At 38.1% G+C, this 12,645-nt stretch overlaps 1 protein-coding gene across 1 annotated transcript in view; it reads left to right on the forward strand.

The window, feature by feature from the left end:
- Window positions 1-12,645, forward strand: part of Bmp5 (bone morphogenetic protein 5) — a 122,736-nt gene that overhangs the window by 94,520 nt on the left and 15,571 nt on the right.

A 12,645-nucleotide genomic window follows, 5' to 3' on the forward strand; every position in this document is an offset into this window, starting at 1 on the left:
ATCTCAAGCATACATAAAACTTTTCAGCAAAACATTGCAGATGTGCAGCTGATAGCAATCTACTTTGGTTTTAATTTAATCTCCTTTTGATTGGAAGAGGAGATTAGCCTTTTGATCACTAATGAGAAAGTAGGCAACTGCCCATGACTTACTTTATGTCAAGAAGGACCTTGGTTAGTCTAGGCTACAAGCATGTTTCATATGAGGTGAAATTGATGTCTATATTATTAAAAGAATCTATTTCCATCTATGAAAAATAGATTTGGAGCTTGACTAAGCCTAGCACATGTTTACTGATGTATATGGGTCTACGTCTACAGCCACCATATATGTACAGTACTTGGCAAGGCACAATGGATAGGCAGATGCGCCGGATAGCCACGAGTCTCACTAACAGCATTTCAGCAAACTAGAACTCTAATTTCAAATGGCCTTTACTAACATTTTTAAAATCTTAAATTTGTGAGGTTTACTTCAATGTAACAAATCTCCCAGAACCTGAGAGTCTCAAAAGATGAAATTTATTTGCCCTCCTAAAGTGTGGTCGCCAGATTAATCATGCTACGCAGAAATTAGTTTGGTATGTCTAGAAACAGAAGCTATAGGAGAGAATTATATATGGTACTATATTTTGTTGGATTAAATGCTACATATATAAAATGAATCTTTCAAAGAGAGTTCTATTGAAGAATAGTGGTAGTTTTATACTACTTTGTTAAAGACCCTCACAAAATATTTAGCTTGGCAAAAAACTATAGTCTCTAAATATGAAAATGGAGAAAAATAATCTAAGCCCCCTTTCCTTGCAAATACTACCTTGTCAAAGTTATATATATATATATATATATATATATATATATATATATATTCAGATAGAAAGTTTCTGAATTTGACTGAAATGCTTTTAGCTTAATGCAGCATTGTACATCAAGAAAGGAGTTTTCTAAAACTGAATAAATAGTCAATAATTTCTGAGGAATCTGGAAAGCACAAAGGACAGCCACACTCTTGTTATTCAAGCTTCTAATTACTCTGGCAGAAGTTTCCAGCAACCAGAATCATCAAAGTCCTTCTCCCTGCAGGCCAACTCTATTTATCTTCTCCTCTGACCACAAAGTAACAAATATCCTTCTATCACCATCGATGAATAAAACATATGGCGCAGGTCGGGAGCCTTTTCACCAGTTTCCCAACACGTTTAGTGTGTGCACTTATTATAGTATAGACCAGTGTTTCTGCTTTGCAAGGTTTGTCCTTGGCAAGCATCTCTGTAAAATATGTGGTAGATGGTTGAAGCCCATTCCTATTTTGATAATAAGAAAGTAGCTGGTTTTCTGGGAGGCTTAACCTTTCAATAGGTAATAATCAAGCTGACTGGAAAAGCCTCTTAGGATTTGGGCTAAAAGGTGGGGCTGAAAGGGAGGGAATGGTAATATAAACAGAACACTTGATACTTGGGAGGCTCGAAATGCCAGGGAAAATGTAAAATTATCCAAATATAAATAATGGATGTCATAATAGTACCAAGCTTTTATGATAAACGAAGGAACGAAGGCTCCCTGACTAATACACGCTAGAGGCAGGTTAAAGAAAGTAATGATAGGAGTTTGTCAAATTGCAGTTTTAAATGTATCTCATAAAATGCTGGAAGTCTGCAAAAGCACTAGGCATAGGAGAATTAAAATCCAGGACAGGCCATTTTGACTATTTTAGTTCACCTTTGTTCTGTTTCAGAGTCATATACTGGACCTCATGGGGAAGTTGTGTAATCCCTTTACTTAGGAGGCTGGGGCTAGAAATCCAGAATTCCAAGCCAACCTGAGTTCTCTAGGGATTGCGTAAAAAAAAAAGAACACAAAGTGGAGGGAGAAAGGGAGTAGAGAAGCAAAGAGGGATGATAAAAAGAAGGTATGAAAGGAGGGAGGGAGGGAGGGAGAAAAGGGGAGGGCAAAGGAAAAAATTAAGATTCCTTCCTTAGGACTTCTCAACGTTTTCTGTCCTGTACATAGTCCTACAGGAGAGCCTAGAAGAGAATCTAAAACAAATATGTGCCCATCAGATACTTACTAGACAAATGAACATGTTGATTGTGTCTGCAAAACCAACTTCCTAATTCAAATGAATATTTGTAGAATTATTGCTTTCAGAGTTTTCAGAGATTGCCAGTCTCAGGTCCTTTGGCAAGAAGGTTGGACAAGGATCCTGCAGAAGATAGGGATAATGTCACATTGACCATACACAATGAATTTCTATCTTTGAAATTTGGATGGCAGAGGAAAGAAGAAAAGACATTAGCTATGTTTTAAGTCAGCCAATCTTGAGGATACAAAGACTTTAGGTTGATAAGGTTTTCAAGGAACCCGGGGACCATGATGTTGTTTCAAGAGTTACATAAAGTGCTCCAAACAGCAGACTATTAGGAGACTGTGAAAGCTAACAGGAAATATGCCAAGTCGCAGCTCATGCCAGAACTCTGGAAAACATTTTACCACATGCTTAGTAAAAGCGTCCTTGAAAGCGGATCTGGTCGTGTGGTGGTCCTGCCTAAAGCTTTGATGGTGTCTCGGGGTCATTCTCTCACACAGTTAATCCTAACTCAAACCTTCTGCATGTATTCTCAAATCAAATAAACATTACCTCTTGTCTAATGTATACAATGGAGGCATACCTTTTGAAACATCAATCCAAACAAGAGGCTAGAATTGATTAAATTATCTAGGATGCTTTATAATATGTCAGCAGTAAAACATCACAAATGATACATTATATGTGTTTTAGATGTAATTTAGTCATATTCCTAGCAAAATGACCTGATTCTTTTAAAATGTCACAGCGTTTTTAATAAAGCTAGAATTAGTATAGTTAATCATATAATTTTAAGTGAACATTTTGCTTGTTTCTGAATGGAGTCTCTAAAGTAAATACTGTACTGAAAAATCTCACAGTGTGGGTGAGCCAGCCCTGAGGGTGTGAGTGAACCACTTGTCTGTCAGATGATGACTTGGGCGAAGGATAGATGCCCCCCGCCCGCCCTTGCTACCAATGGCAGGGAGGAGAGCTGACTCCAAAGATATCAGAGCAGGACTGGCTGTACCCCTCACCTGCCTCAGCACTTGGGAGAGCAGGACTGCACCTCACCTAAGCAGCACAGTATTGCTGGCGCTGAATGTCGATGAGCCAGCTCCTAGGGTATGAGATGGGGAGAACCAGCAGGCTGACCAGCTCAGATAACTGTCAAGCACAGATCCGGGTCTTTGAATTGGTCTCCTCCATTGATGAACTACTGGATCCTACAGATCCAAACTACAGGGTATCCTATGTCATAGGGCAGCAACAGGATATCTGTGAGGAGTCCCAGTGAGGTTATAGTAATGATAGAGTAGCAGAAGTCAGAGGCCTTATACTAGACCAATGAGTCAATGAATATTTGCAAGCAAAGGAGTGCGGACAAAAGGGTATACTGTGGAACACGCTGTGACACACTGCAGTTTCCACAATGAGGTTTTTTTTTTTTTGTCTATAGAGGGGGAGGTTGCTAGAAGGGGAGAGTGGGTAGAGGGCAGGGAGGAGATGAGATTGCAATTGAGATGCATGATGTGAAAAGAACCAATGAGAAGTTAAAACAAGGAAAATCCCACAAGGCTACTTACATAAAAATGTTTCTATCGACATGAGCTATAGAGATATTAACATTCAAAATTGATTATTCTGTGAATTGTGAAAGGTTTTAGAAACCTTTCCCAGGGAGTTACTCTGGCATATCCAGTACGTCATTAGCTAGTCCTATTTCTTTTTCTTCCTTTCTTTATTTTTTCAAAACACTTTTATTGGATATTTTATGTATTTACCTTTCAAATGTTATTCCCTTTCCCCCTCTCCCATCCCCCTCCACCTGCTTCTATGAAGATGCTCCCACTCCCACCCACTGCCACCTCCCCGCCCTGGCATTCCCCTACAGTAGGGCATTGAGCCTTCACAGAGCCAAGGGCTTCTCCTCCTGTTGATGCCAGACAATGCCATCCTCTGCTACATATGCAGCTGGAGCCATGGGTCTCTCCATGTGTACTCTTTGGTTGGTGGTTTAGTTCCTGGGAACTGTGGTAGGGTGGGTTGGTTGGTATTGTTGTTCTTCCTATGGGGTTTCAAACCCTTTCAGGTCCTTCCAGTCCTTTCCCTAGTTCCTCTATTGTGGTCCCTGTGCTTAGTCCAATGCTTAGCTGCAAGTATCCTCATCTGTATCAGTCAGGCTCTAGTAGAGTCTTTCAGAAGACATCCACATCAGACTCCTGTCAGCAAGCACTTCTTGGCATCAGCAACAGTGACTGGGTTTGGTGGCTGCATATGGGATGAATCCCCAGGTAGAATAGTCTCTGGAAGACTTTTTCTTCAGTCCCTGCTCCACTCTTTGTCCCTGTATTTCCTCTGGAGAGTATTTTGTTCTCCCTTGTAAGAAGGACTGAAGCACCCACATTTTGGTCTTCTTCTTGAACTTCATGTGGTCTGTGAATGGTATCTTGGGTTTTCTAAGCTTTTGGGTTAATATCCACTTAACAGTGAGTGCATACCTTATGTATTCTTTTGTGGTTGGGTTATCATATTCGGGATGATATTTTCAAGTTCCATCCATTTACCTAAGAATTTCATGAAGTCATTGTTTTTAATAGCTGAGTAGTACTCTATTGCGTAAATGTACCACATTTTCTGTATCCATTCCTCTGTCAGAGGACATCTGGGTGCTTTCCAGCGTCTAGCTATTATAATTAAGGTTGTTATGAACATAGTGGAGCATGTGTCTTTGTTGTATGTTGGAGTATCTTTTGGGTGTATGCCCAAGAGTGTTATAGCTGGGTCCTCAGGTAGCACTATGTCTAATTTTCTGAGGAACCGCCAGACTTATTTCCAGAGTGGTTGTACCATCTTGCAATCCCACCAATAATGGAGGAGTGTTCCTATTTCTCTACATCCTCACCAGCATCTGCTGTAACCTGAGATTTTGGTCTTAGCCCTTCTGACAGGTGTGAGGTAGAATCTCAGGGTTGTTTTTTGATTTGCATTTCTCTGATGACTAAGGATATTGAACATTTCTTTAGGTGGATCTCGATGATTTGGTATTCTTTGGTTGAGAATTCCTTGTTCAGCTGTGCACCCCATTTTTTCATAGGGTTATTTGGTTCTCTGGAGTCTAACTTCTTGAGTTCTTTGTATATATTAGATATTAGCTCTCTATCAGATGTTGGCTTGGTAAAGACCTTTTCCCAATCTGTTGGTTGCCCTTCTGAACTTTTGACAGTGTCCTTTAAATTGCAGAAGCTTTGCAATTTTATGAGGTCCCATTTGTCAATTGTTGATCTTAGAGCATAAGCCATTGGTGTTCTGTTCAGGAAAATTTCCCCTGTGCCTATGTGTTCTTCCGCACTTTCTCTTCTATTAGTTTCAGTTTGTCTGGTTTTATGTGGCGGTCTTTGATCCACTTGGACTTGAAAAGTCTGGAGGAAATGGAAAATTTTCTATACAGATACCAGGTACCAAAATTAAATCAGGATCAGATAAATCATCTAAACAGTCCCATAACTCCTAAAGAAACAGAAGCAATCATTAAAAGCCTCCCAACTCTAAAAAGCCTAGGACCAGGTAGGTTTAGTGCAGAATTCTATCAGACCTTCAAAGAAGACTTAATACCAATACTTTTCAACTCTTCCACAAAGTAGAAACAGAAGGGACACTACCCAATTCATTTGTTGAAGCCACACAAAGACCTTACAAAGAAAGAGAACTTCAGACTAGTTTCCCTCATGAATATTGATGCAAAAATAATCAATAAATTTCTTACAAACTGCATCCAAGGACACATCAAAATCATCATCACCCTGATCAAATAGGATTCATCCCAAGGATACAAGGATGGTTTGATGTATGGAAATCTGTCAACATAATCCACTATATAAACAAAATCAAAGAAAAAAACATATGATCATTTCATTAGATGCTGAGAAATCATTTGACAAAATTCAATACCCCTTCATGATAAAAGTCTTGGAAAGATCAGGAGTTCAAGGCCCATATCTAAACACAGTAAAAGCAATATACAACAACTCAGTAGCCAACATCAAACTAAATGGAGAGAAACTTGAAGCAATCCCACTAAATCAGGGACTAGACAAGACTGCCCACTCTCTCCCTATTTATTCAATAGAGACTCAAAGTCCTAGCCAGATCAATCAGACAACAAAAAGAGGTCAAAGGAATACAAATTGGAAGGAAGAAGTCAAAATATCACTATTTTCAGATGATATGATACTATACTTAAGTGACCCCAAAAATTGCATCAGAGAACTCCTAAACCTGATAAATAACTTCAGCAAAGTGGCTGGATATAAAGTTAACTCAAACAAATCAGTAACCTTCCTCTACTCAAAGGATAAACAGGCTGAGAAAGAAATGAGGGAAATGACACCCTTCAAAATAGCCACAAATAATATAAAATACCTTGGTGTAATTCTAACCAAGCAAGTGAAAGATCTGTAATATTAGAACGTTAAGTCTCTGAAGAAAGAAATTGAAGATCTCAGCAGGTGGAAAGATCTCCCATGCTCATGGATTAGCAGGATTAATATAGTAAAAGTGGCCATTTTACCAAAAGCAATCTACAGATTCAATGCAATCCCCATCAAAATTCCAATTCAATTTTTCATAGAGTTAGAAAGAACAATTTGCAAATTCATTTGGAATAACAAAAAAAAAAACCCAGGATAGCACAAACTATTCTCAATAAATGAACTTCTGGGGAAATCACCACCCCTGATCTCAAGGTGTATTACAGAGCAATCTTGATAAAAACCCCATGGTATTGGTACAGAGGCAGGCAGGTAGATCAATGGAGTAGAACTGAAGATCCAGAAATGAACTCACACACCTATGGTCACTTAATCTTTGACAAAGGAGAGAAAAACATCCAGTGGAAAAAAGACAGCATTTTCAACAAATGGTGCTGGTTCAGCTGGAGGTCAGCATGTAGAAGAGTGCAAATCGATCCATTCTAATCTCCGTGCTAGCTCTTTTTTTTTTTATTGGCACATTTTGTTTTCTATCATCTATCCATTATTGGTGACTACATCACTTACTAGTTGTGTATGTTTTGGGTATGACCACTAGGCCTGTGTTGATTCTATTTACTCAGAGTTTGCATGAAATCAAAGCTGAGACCAGATGTACGAATAGTGAGCGGGAGACATTTGGGAGGTTTTCATCTAGAGTTTAGCAGATAGTCGGGATCTAAAGGTTGTAGATAAAATTTATGTCTCTAAGGACGTGGTTCTCAACCTTTCCAGTGCCTCAGCCTTTAAATCAGTTCCTTATGTTATGATGACTCTCAACCACAATGCTATTTCATAGCTAATTTTGTCATAGCCTGGAATCATAATTTAGATATCTTATATGCAGTATATCTGATGAGCAGTTGTGAAAGGGTCACTGAACTCCTAAAGGGGTTGTGAACCACAAGTTGAATATAGCTACGCAAAGGTGAAGATGCCATTTGTATGGTTACGGCAATGCTTGGCTAAACAGAATTAAGGAAACATTTCAGGTAGCTGTTAATTTATTGGTTACTGTTCTGTGTCACAAATTTATTACGTCCCCAAAGCTCATATATCCCTGTATAAACCAATGGCAGCAATCCCTCTGGGTTGGGTTGTACATATTCAACTTGGTAGTTCACATGGTGTAGCCTGTCTCTCTTTTCAGGTTTATCGAAAAGTACCCTGAAGAATATATAAGATTCACTTTATTGAACAGTCTATTTTGAGCTTCATTAGGCTGCATCCATCATTTTCTGTGAATAAATTAATTTTTGTCCCAATTCTCTGCTTACTTCCTCCCTTTGAAAACTAAAAAAAAGAAAGTTAGAAAATTATCTTTTGCTTTGAAAGAAAAATTTTAACATCTTAGCTCATTTAACCTGTTTTCAAGCTTAAATATTGTTCTGTTTTGAATCTCTCTCTATATAAAATATGTCTACATGTTGATATCTTCTGTCTACTATTAACTATTTGTAGCATCTACCTGCTATATATCATTTAGAAGAGTTATCTTTCATAACAGTTAAATGAAACATTGTTGATTCATATATAGAATTTTTAAACTTAATTTAGTCAATTACCATTTAATTTGTATACTCAGGCCAGTCTATCTTGATTTACAATTATATATATTCATATACAATTATACATATACATATATATATAAATAATTTGGGAATATCACATCATGCACCCCGATCACTCTCATTTCCCAGTTTTTCCATGTTTGTCCTCCTCCCTTGTGACCTCCCCCCAAAAATTAAAAATTAAAAACAATAATAATAATACAAAACAAACAAAACAACAACAAAACAAATCCAATATGTGCTATCCATAAGCTCACTGGAGCATGGTCAAACTCTTAGTGGCCTCCCTTAAGTAAAACAGTCCTTTTCCTCCTACACCCCCACCAGAAGCTACCAACTGTGGGGAGCTGACCTCAGCATCCCTATCCTACTTCCTAAGGGTTCTCTAAGACGGGTGCCTGTTTAGACTCTGACTCTTCAGCACGGTGACAGATATAGCCCCCAGATGCGATAGGACCAGGGAACTAGGCAAGGCCCTCGGAGGCAGCCTGGACCACGGACATCAGTGCTGTATATCAGTGCCACTATCGCACTTTGGGGACTAACTTCCCTTGAGGTTTGTTGTGATGTTATAGGCTTGACAGCTAGGTGTGACTATTAGCGCTTGCTCCCTTGGCAGTTTACTAGACTGTGGAAGTTAGTCTCCAGAGAGGTGGCTCTCTGGTCAGATCCAGCTTGCGTCTTCCAAGTCCTGTGTCCTGCATGTGTAGTGTTATCAGTGTCAAGGACCTACCTTCAACCTCTGGGAGGCAACCGAGGGTATAATTGGATTGACCAACAACTCAAAAGAGGGTTTCTCATGAGTAGCATTGGGGTTTTTATTAGACAGACTAGGGCTATTCAGGAGCATTGTTGGCCCAAGAGGCTTAAATTCATTTAAAATGCACATCTATATGTAAATATACAAGTGTATGCAATTTAGGAAAAAAAAATAGCATGTTTCCCTGTGGCTCTACCAAACATCTTTAGTGGTTTTTGTTTTTTTTTTCCTTTTACCTCCTTCTTCCCACTCCTTCTGTATTGACCAACTCACCACTCCCCAAATAAGTCCTTCCTCGGGTCCTTTGCACCTTACGTGTCCTGCTACTCTAGTCTCTAGTGGTCCTTCTTCCTTCCTGTGTGTACCTTTTTGATCTCCGAGCTTCTATGGTTTTTTCAGGTTATGAAACAGATGTGACACTATGGAGCCAGGAACCTCAGGAGGGACATGTAGCATTTGTCTTTCTGAGTCTGGCTTATCTCATTCAGTAGAGATTATTTTCTAGTTCTATTCATTGCCTTATTCTGCCTGGGATGGTATAAAACCTCAAGCTGCTTTATTTATTTGATTGCTTTTGACCCATTCGTTATTCAAAAAGTGAGTTTAATTTCCATGGGTTTGTGCACTAACTAGAGACTTGTCAAGTTTTATTGCATTATGGTCAGATAGGATACGGAGGGTTATTTCACAGTTTCTGAATTTTTGAACAGTTTTCTGTCTCAGCATGTACTTTTTAGACAGAACCTTCCACTGGGTTTAGGATGCAATATTCTGTAGATACCTGTTAGCTCCATCCAATGCATGTCATTTAGTTATGATGTTTCTGTTATTTTTTCATCCAGATGACCTATCTATTGGAGAAAGTGGGATATTAAAGTCACATACTATTAATAGTTTGATGCTAATCTGTTTCTTTAATTCCAGTAGTAAACTCTGTAAATGAAGTTGTTTTCACCAGAGCTTGGTGCACATGTATTTGGGATTGCAACGGAGTGTCCTGTCTATCTACTCTGACACGTCTTCGTTTGTAGTCTATTTTGTCAGCCATTGGGAGAGCAGTGCTTGTTTGATTCCTGCTCCCTTGGTACTGGGATTTTTCTTTCTATCCTTTCGTTTTGGGGGACATATCTATCTTTAAACCTGAGTTTCTTGGGGACAACAGAAAGGTAAAGTTTTAAAAATCCATTCAAATAAGCCATTATCTTTTGACTAGAGAGTTAAGGCCACTAATATTTAAAGTTATTATTGAAAGATAAGTGTTGATTGTAGTTATCTTTTTTTTTTTTTTTTGCTGGTTTTAGTCACACTTTGTGTCTGAGTAATTATGGGAGTTTCTTAAGTCTCTTGGTTTTGCTTACTCCTTTCTTCCGTCCAAAGTACTTCTTTCCATATTTTACTTAGAGTTGTCTGATGGTTATGAATATCTTAGCCTATTTGGGTCATGGAAAAATTTTCTTTTTCCTTCAGCTCGGGCACATGATTTTTTTTTTTTTTTTTGGGTGCAGTAATCTTGACTGACAGTTGTGCTATTTAGATCTTGGAATTCATTGCTTCAGGTTCTTCTGGGCTTCAAAGTTTCCACTGAGGAGTTTGCTGTATTTTTTTTCTAGTGGGATTTCCCTCTCTATGTGATTTGTGTTCTTTCTTTTTGCACCTTTCAAGAATCTTTTCCTGTGTATTTAGTGACATAACTATGATTTACCACAGGGTCCTCTCTGGCATGTCTGTTGGGGTTCTGTGTGCTTTTTACATTTCTATGAATATGATTTCCCTTAGTTTATGGAAATCTTCTATGATTTTATTGAAGATCTGGTTTTTGCCATTGACCTTTTCTGTGGTTAAAAAATTGTCGTTCTCTTCTAGTTTTTTTTCTAGCTCCTCTACCCATCTTCCAGTCCTAACATTCTATCTCCTACCTGCTCTACTCTACTGATGGAATCCCCTGACTTTTCTAGTTGAGTGACTTAGTTTCTCAACTTCCATTTCAGCTCGCGTTCTTGCCAATGGTTTCTCTCTCTTCATTGAATCCAGTCATTTCATTCAGACTGATGTTTGTGCTTTCTTGCATATTCTTCATGTGCTTTCTCACTTTTAGTTTATTCTTTATAATTTTACTGAACTGTTTGTGTCTTCCTTAAATTCCTCGTTTTTTTTTTCTTTTTTGGTAAAGTTATTTGTATAGGCTTGTGATCCTTTGCTGGTTATATCTGACGTGGACACAGTAGGTTGAGCTGGGGCTTACGATGTGCCACCTGGTCTGTAGCTGGAGCTTTGGAGAGATATCAGGCTGTGAGTTCAGGTGTAGGCCTTGGAATTGAATAATGTACAGGCAGGATAGGGTCAGGCATACTCACCAGGCTTGCCCTGTGCACAGGATGTGTGGGCCTGGCTGAGCCTGAAGAGGGATCCGGCACAGATAGCTCATGGTGATCAGAACTGGGAGAGGTTGTGAAGGGGAGCACAGATGTGTTGCACAGACCTTCATGCAATGTGGCCTGGAGGGTCTGGGTCTGGTGATTTATAATGTGGGGTAAGGGGTCTCAGGAGAATGTCAAGATTCCTGGCAATCTGTGGTCATACTGGAGTTGGGCATATGACTTCATCTGTAGACCTGTACATCAACAGCAGGATTATGTCCATTTTATTTAATCTCCTAAGGACTGCCAGTTGGTATTTTTAAAGCTATGAAGATCATTTCCTAGACCTTCTTCCTGCAGCTTACTCTGCCAACTATTGAGAGGGAACCTAGCTGTAGATTTTGCTGATTTGGGTAAAATATTTACTTCACTCAGTGCCCATTAATTTTTATTTCTGACAGAATAAGCATACAGGTATAACTCTATGACATCAGACTCTCGGAACAAGAATCCATTATAAATTTAATTGCTCATTACCTTTATGTATACACACACATATCACTTAGTCTTTATGAAACTATATTAATGAAACAAGATATTTGGTCTTTAAACTTTTATTCAGTTTCTTTTTTATAAACATAGAATTCTAATAACCATACATATAGTTTATATTTATTATCTACCTATATTCTTCCTGTTTGTATCATCTACCTATCTATCTGCCTATCTATCTATCTAATTTATAAATGTGTGTATGTAATGTATTCATTTTATATTTATGGTTAAAAACATACTCATTCACTGCCTGAATAAAACTGTTTGGATTATTATTCAGATTAAGGTAGAAGTTTCCCTGAAAATGAGAGGACAGAAACGGAAACAAAATTTTCTTTATTTCTGACTATTAACATATATTTCTTCAATTATGACATAGGGGCAATTCTACTACCTCATTTTCTAATCAGATATCAAACAAATAGTCATTGGAAAGAACATAGATAATAGAGTCACCCTTTGTTTTCTGGTTCAAGACTATTTCATCAGCAACTCAGTCATTAAGTTAGAAGGTGAAATAGCGACACAAAATTCCTTTGAAGGAAGGTATATATATTTCTCTTTCGTTTCCCTCTTTCACATTGGGAATAATACAAATCTTTTAGAATGTGTTTGTAAAAAGTGGGAGAGAATTTCAGAGACAATATAAAAAATGTTCTGTAAAGTTTTGCATTATAAATGCGTTTTACTTCATTTCAGATGCAAAATAGAATTTTATGTTTATATTTAATTTGTTAAAGCAATTATACAAATTTTAATGTTTTTAAAATACATTGCAAATTATATAATATAAATAATGTATGGCTTAA

The sequence above is a fragment of the Rattus norvegicus genome, chromosome 8 (genome assembly GCF_021556685.1).
Source record: "Rattus norvegicus strain SHRSP/BbbUtx chromosome 8, alternate assembly SHRSP_T2T, whole genome shotgun sequence".
NCBI lineage: Eukaryota > Metazoa > Chordata > Mammalia > Rodentia > Muridae > Rattus > Rattus norvegicus.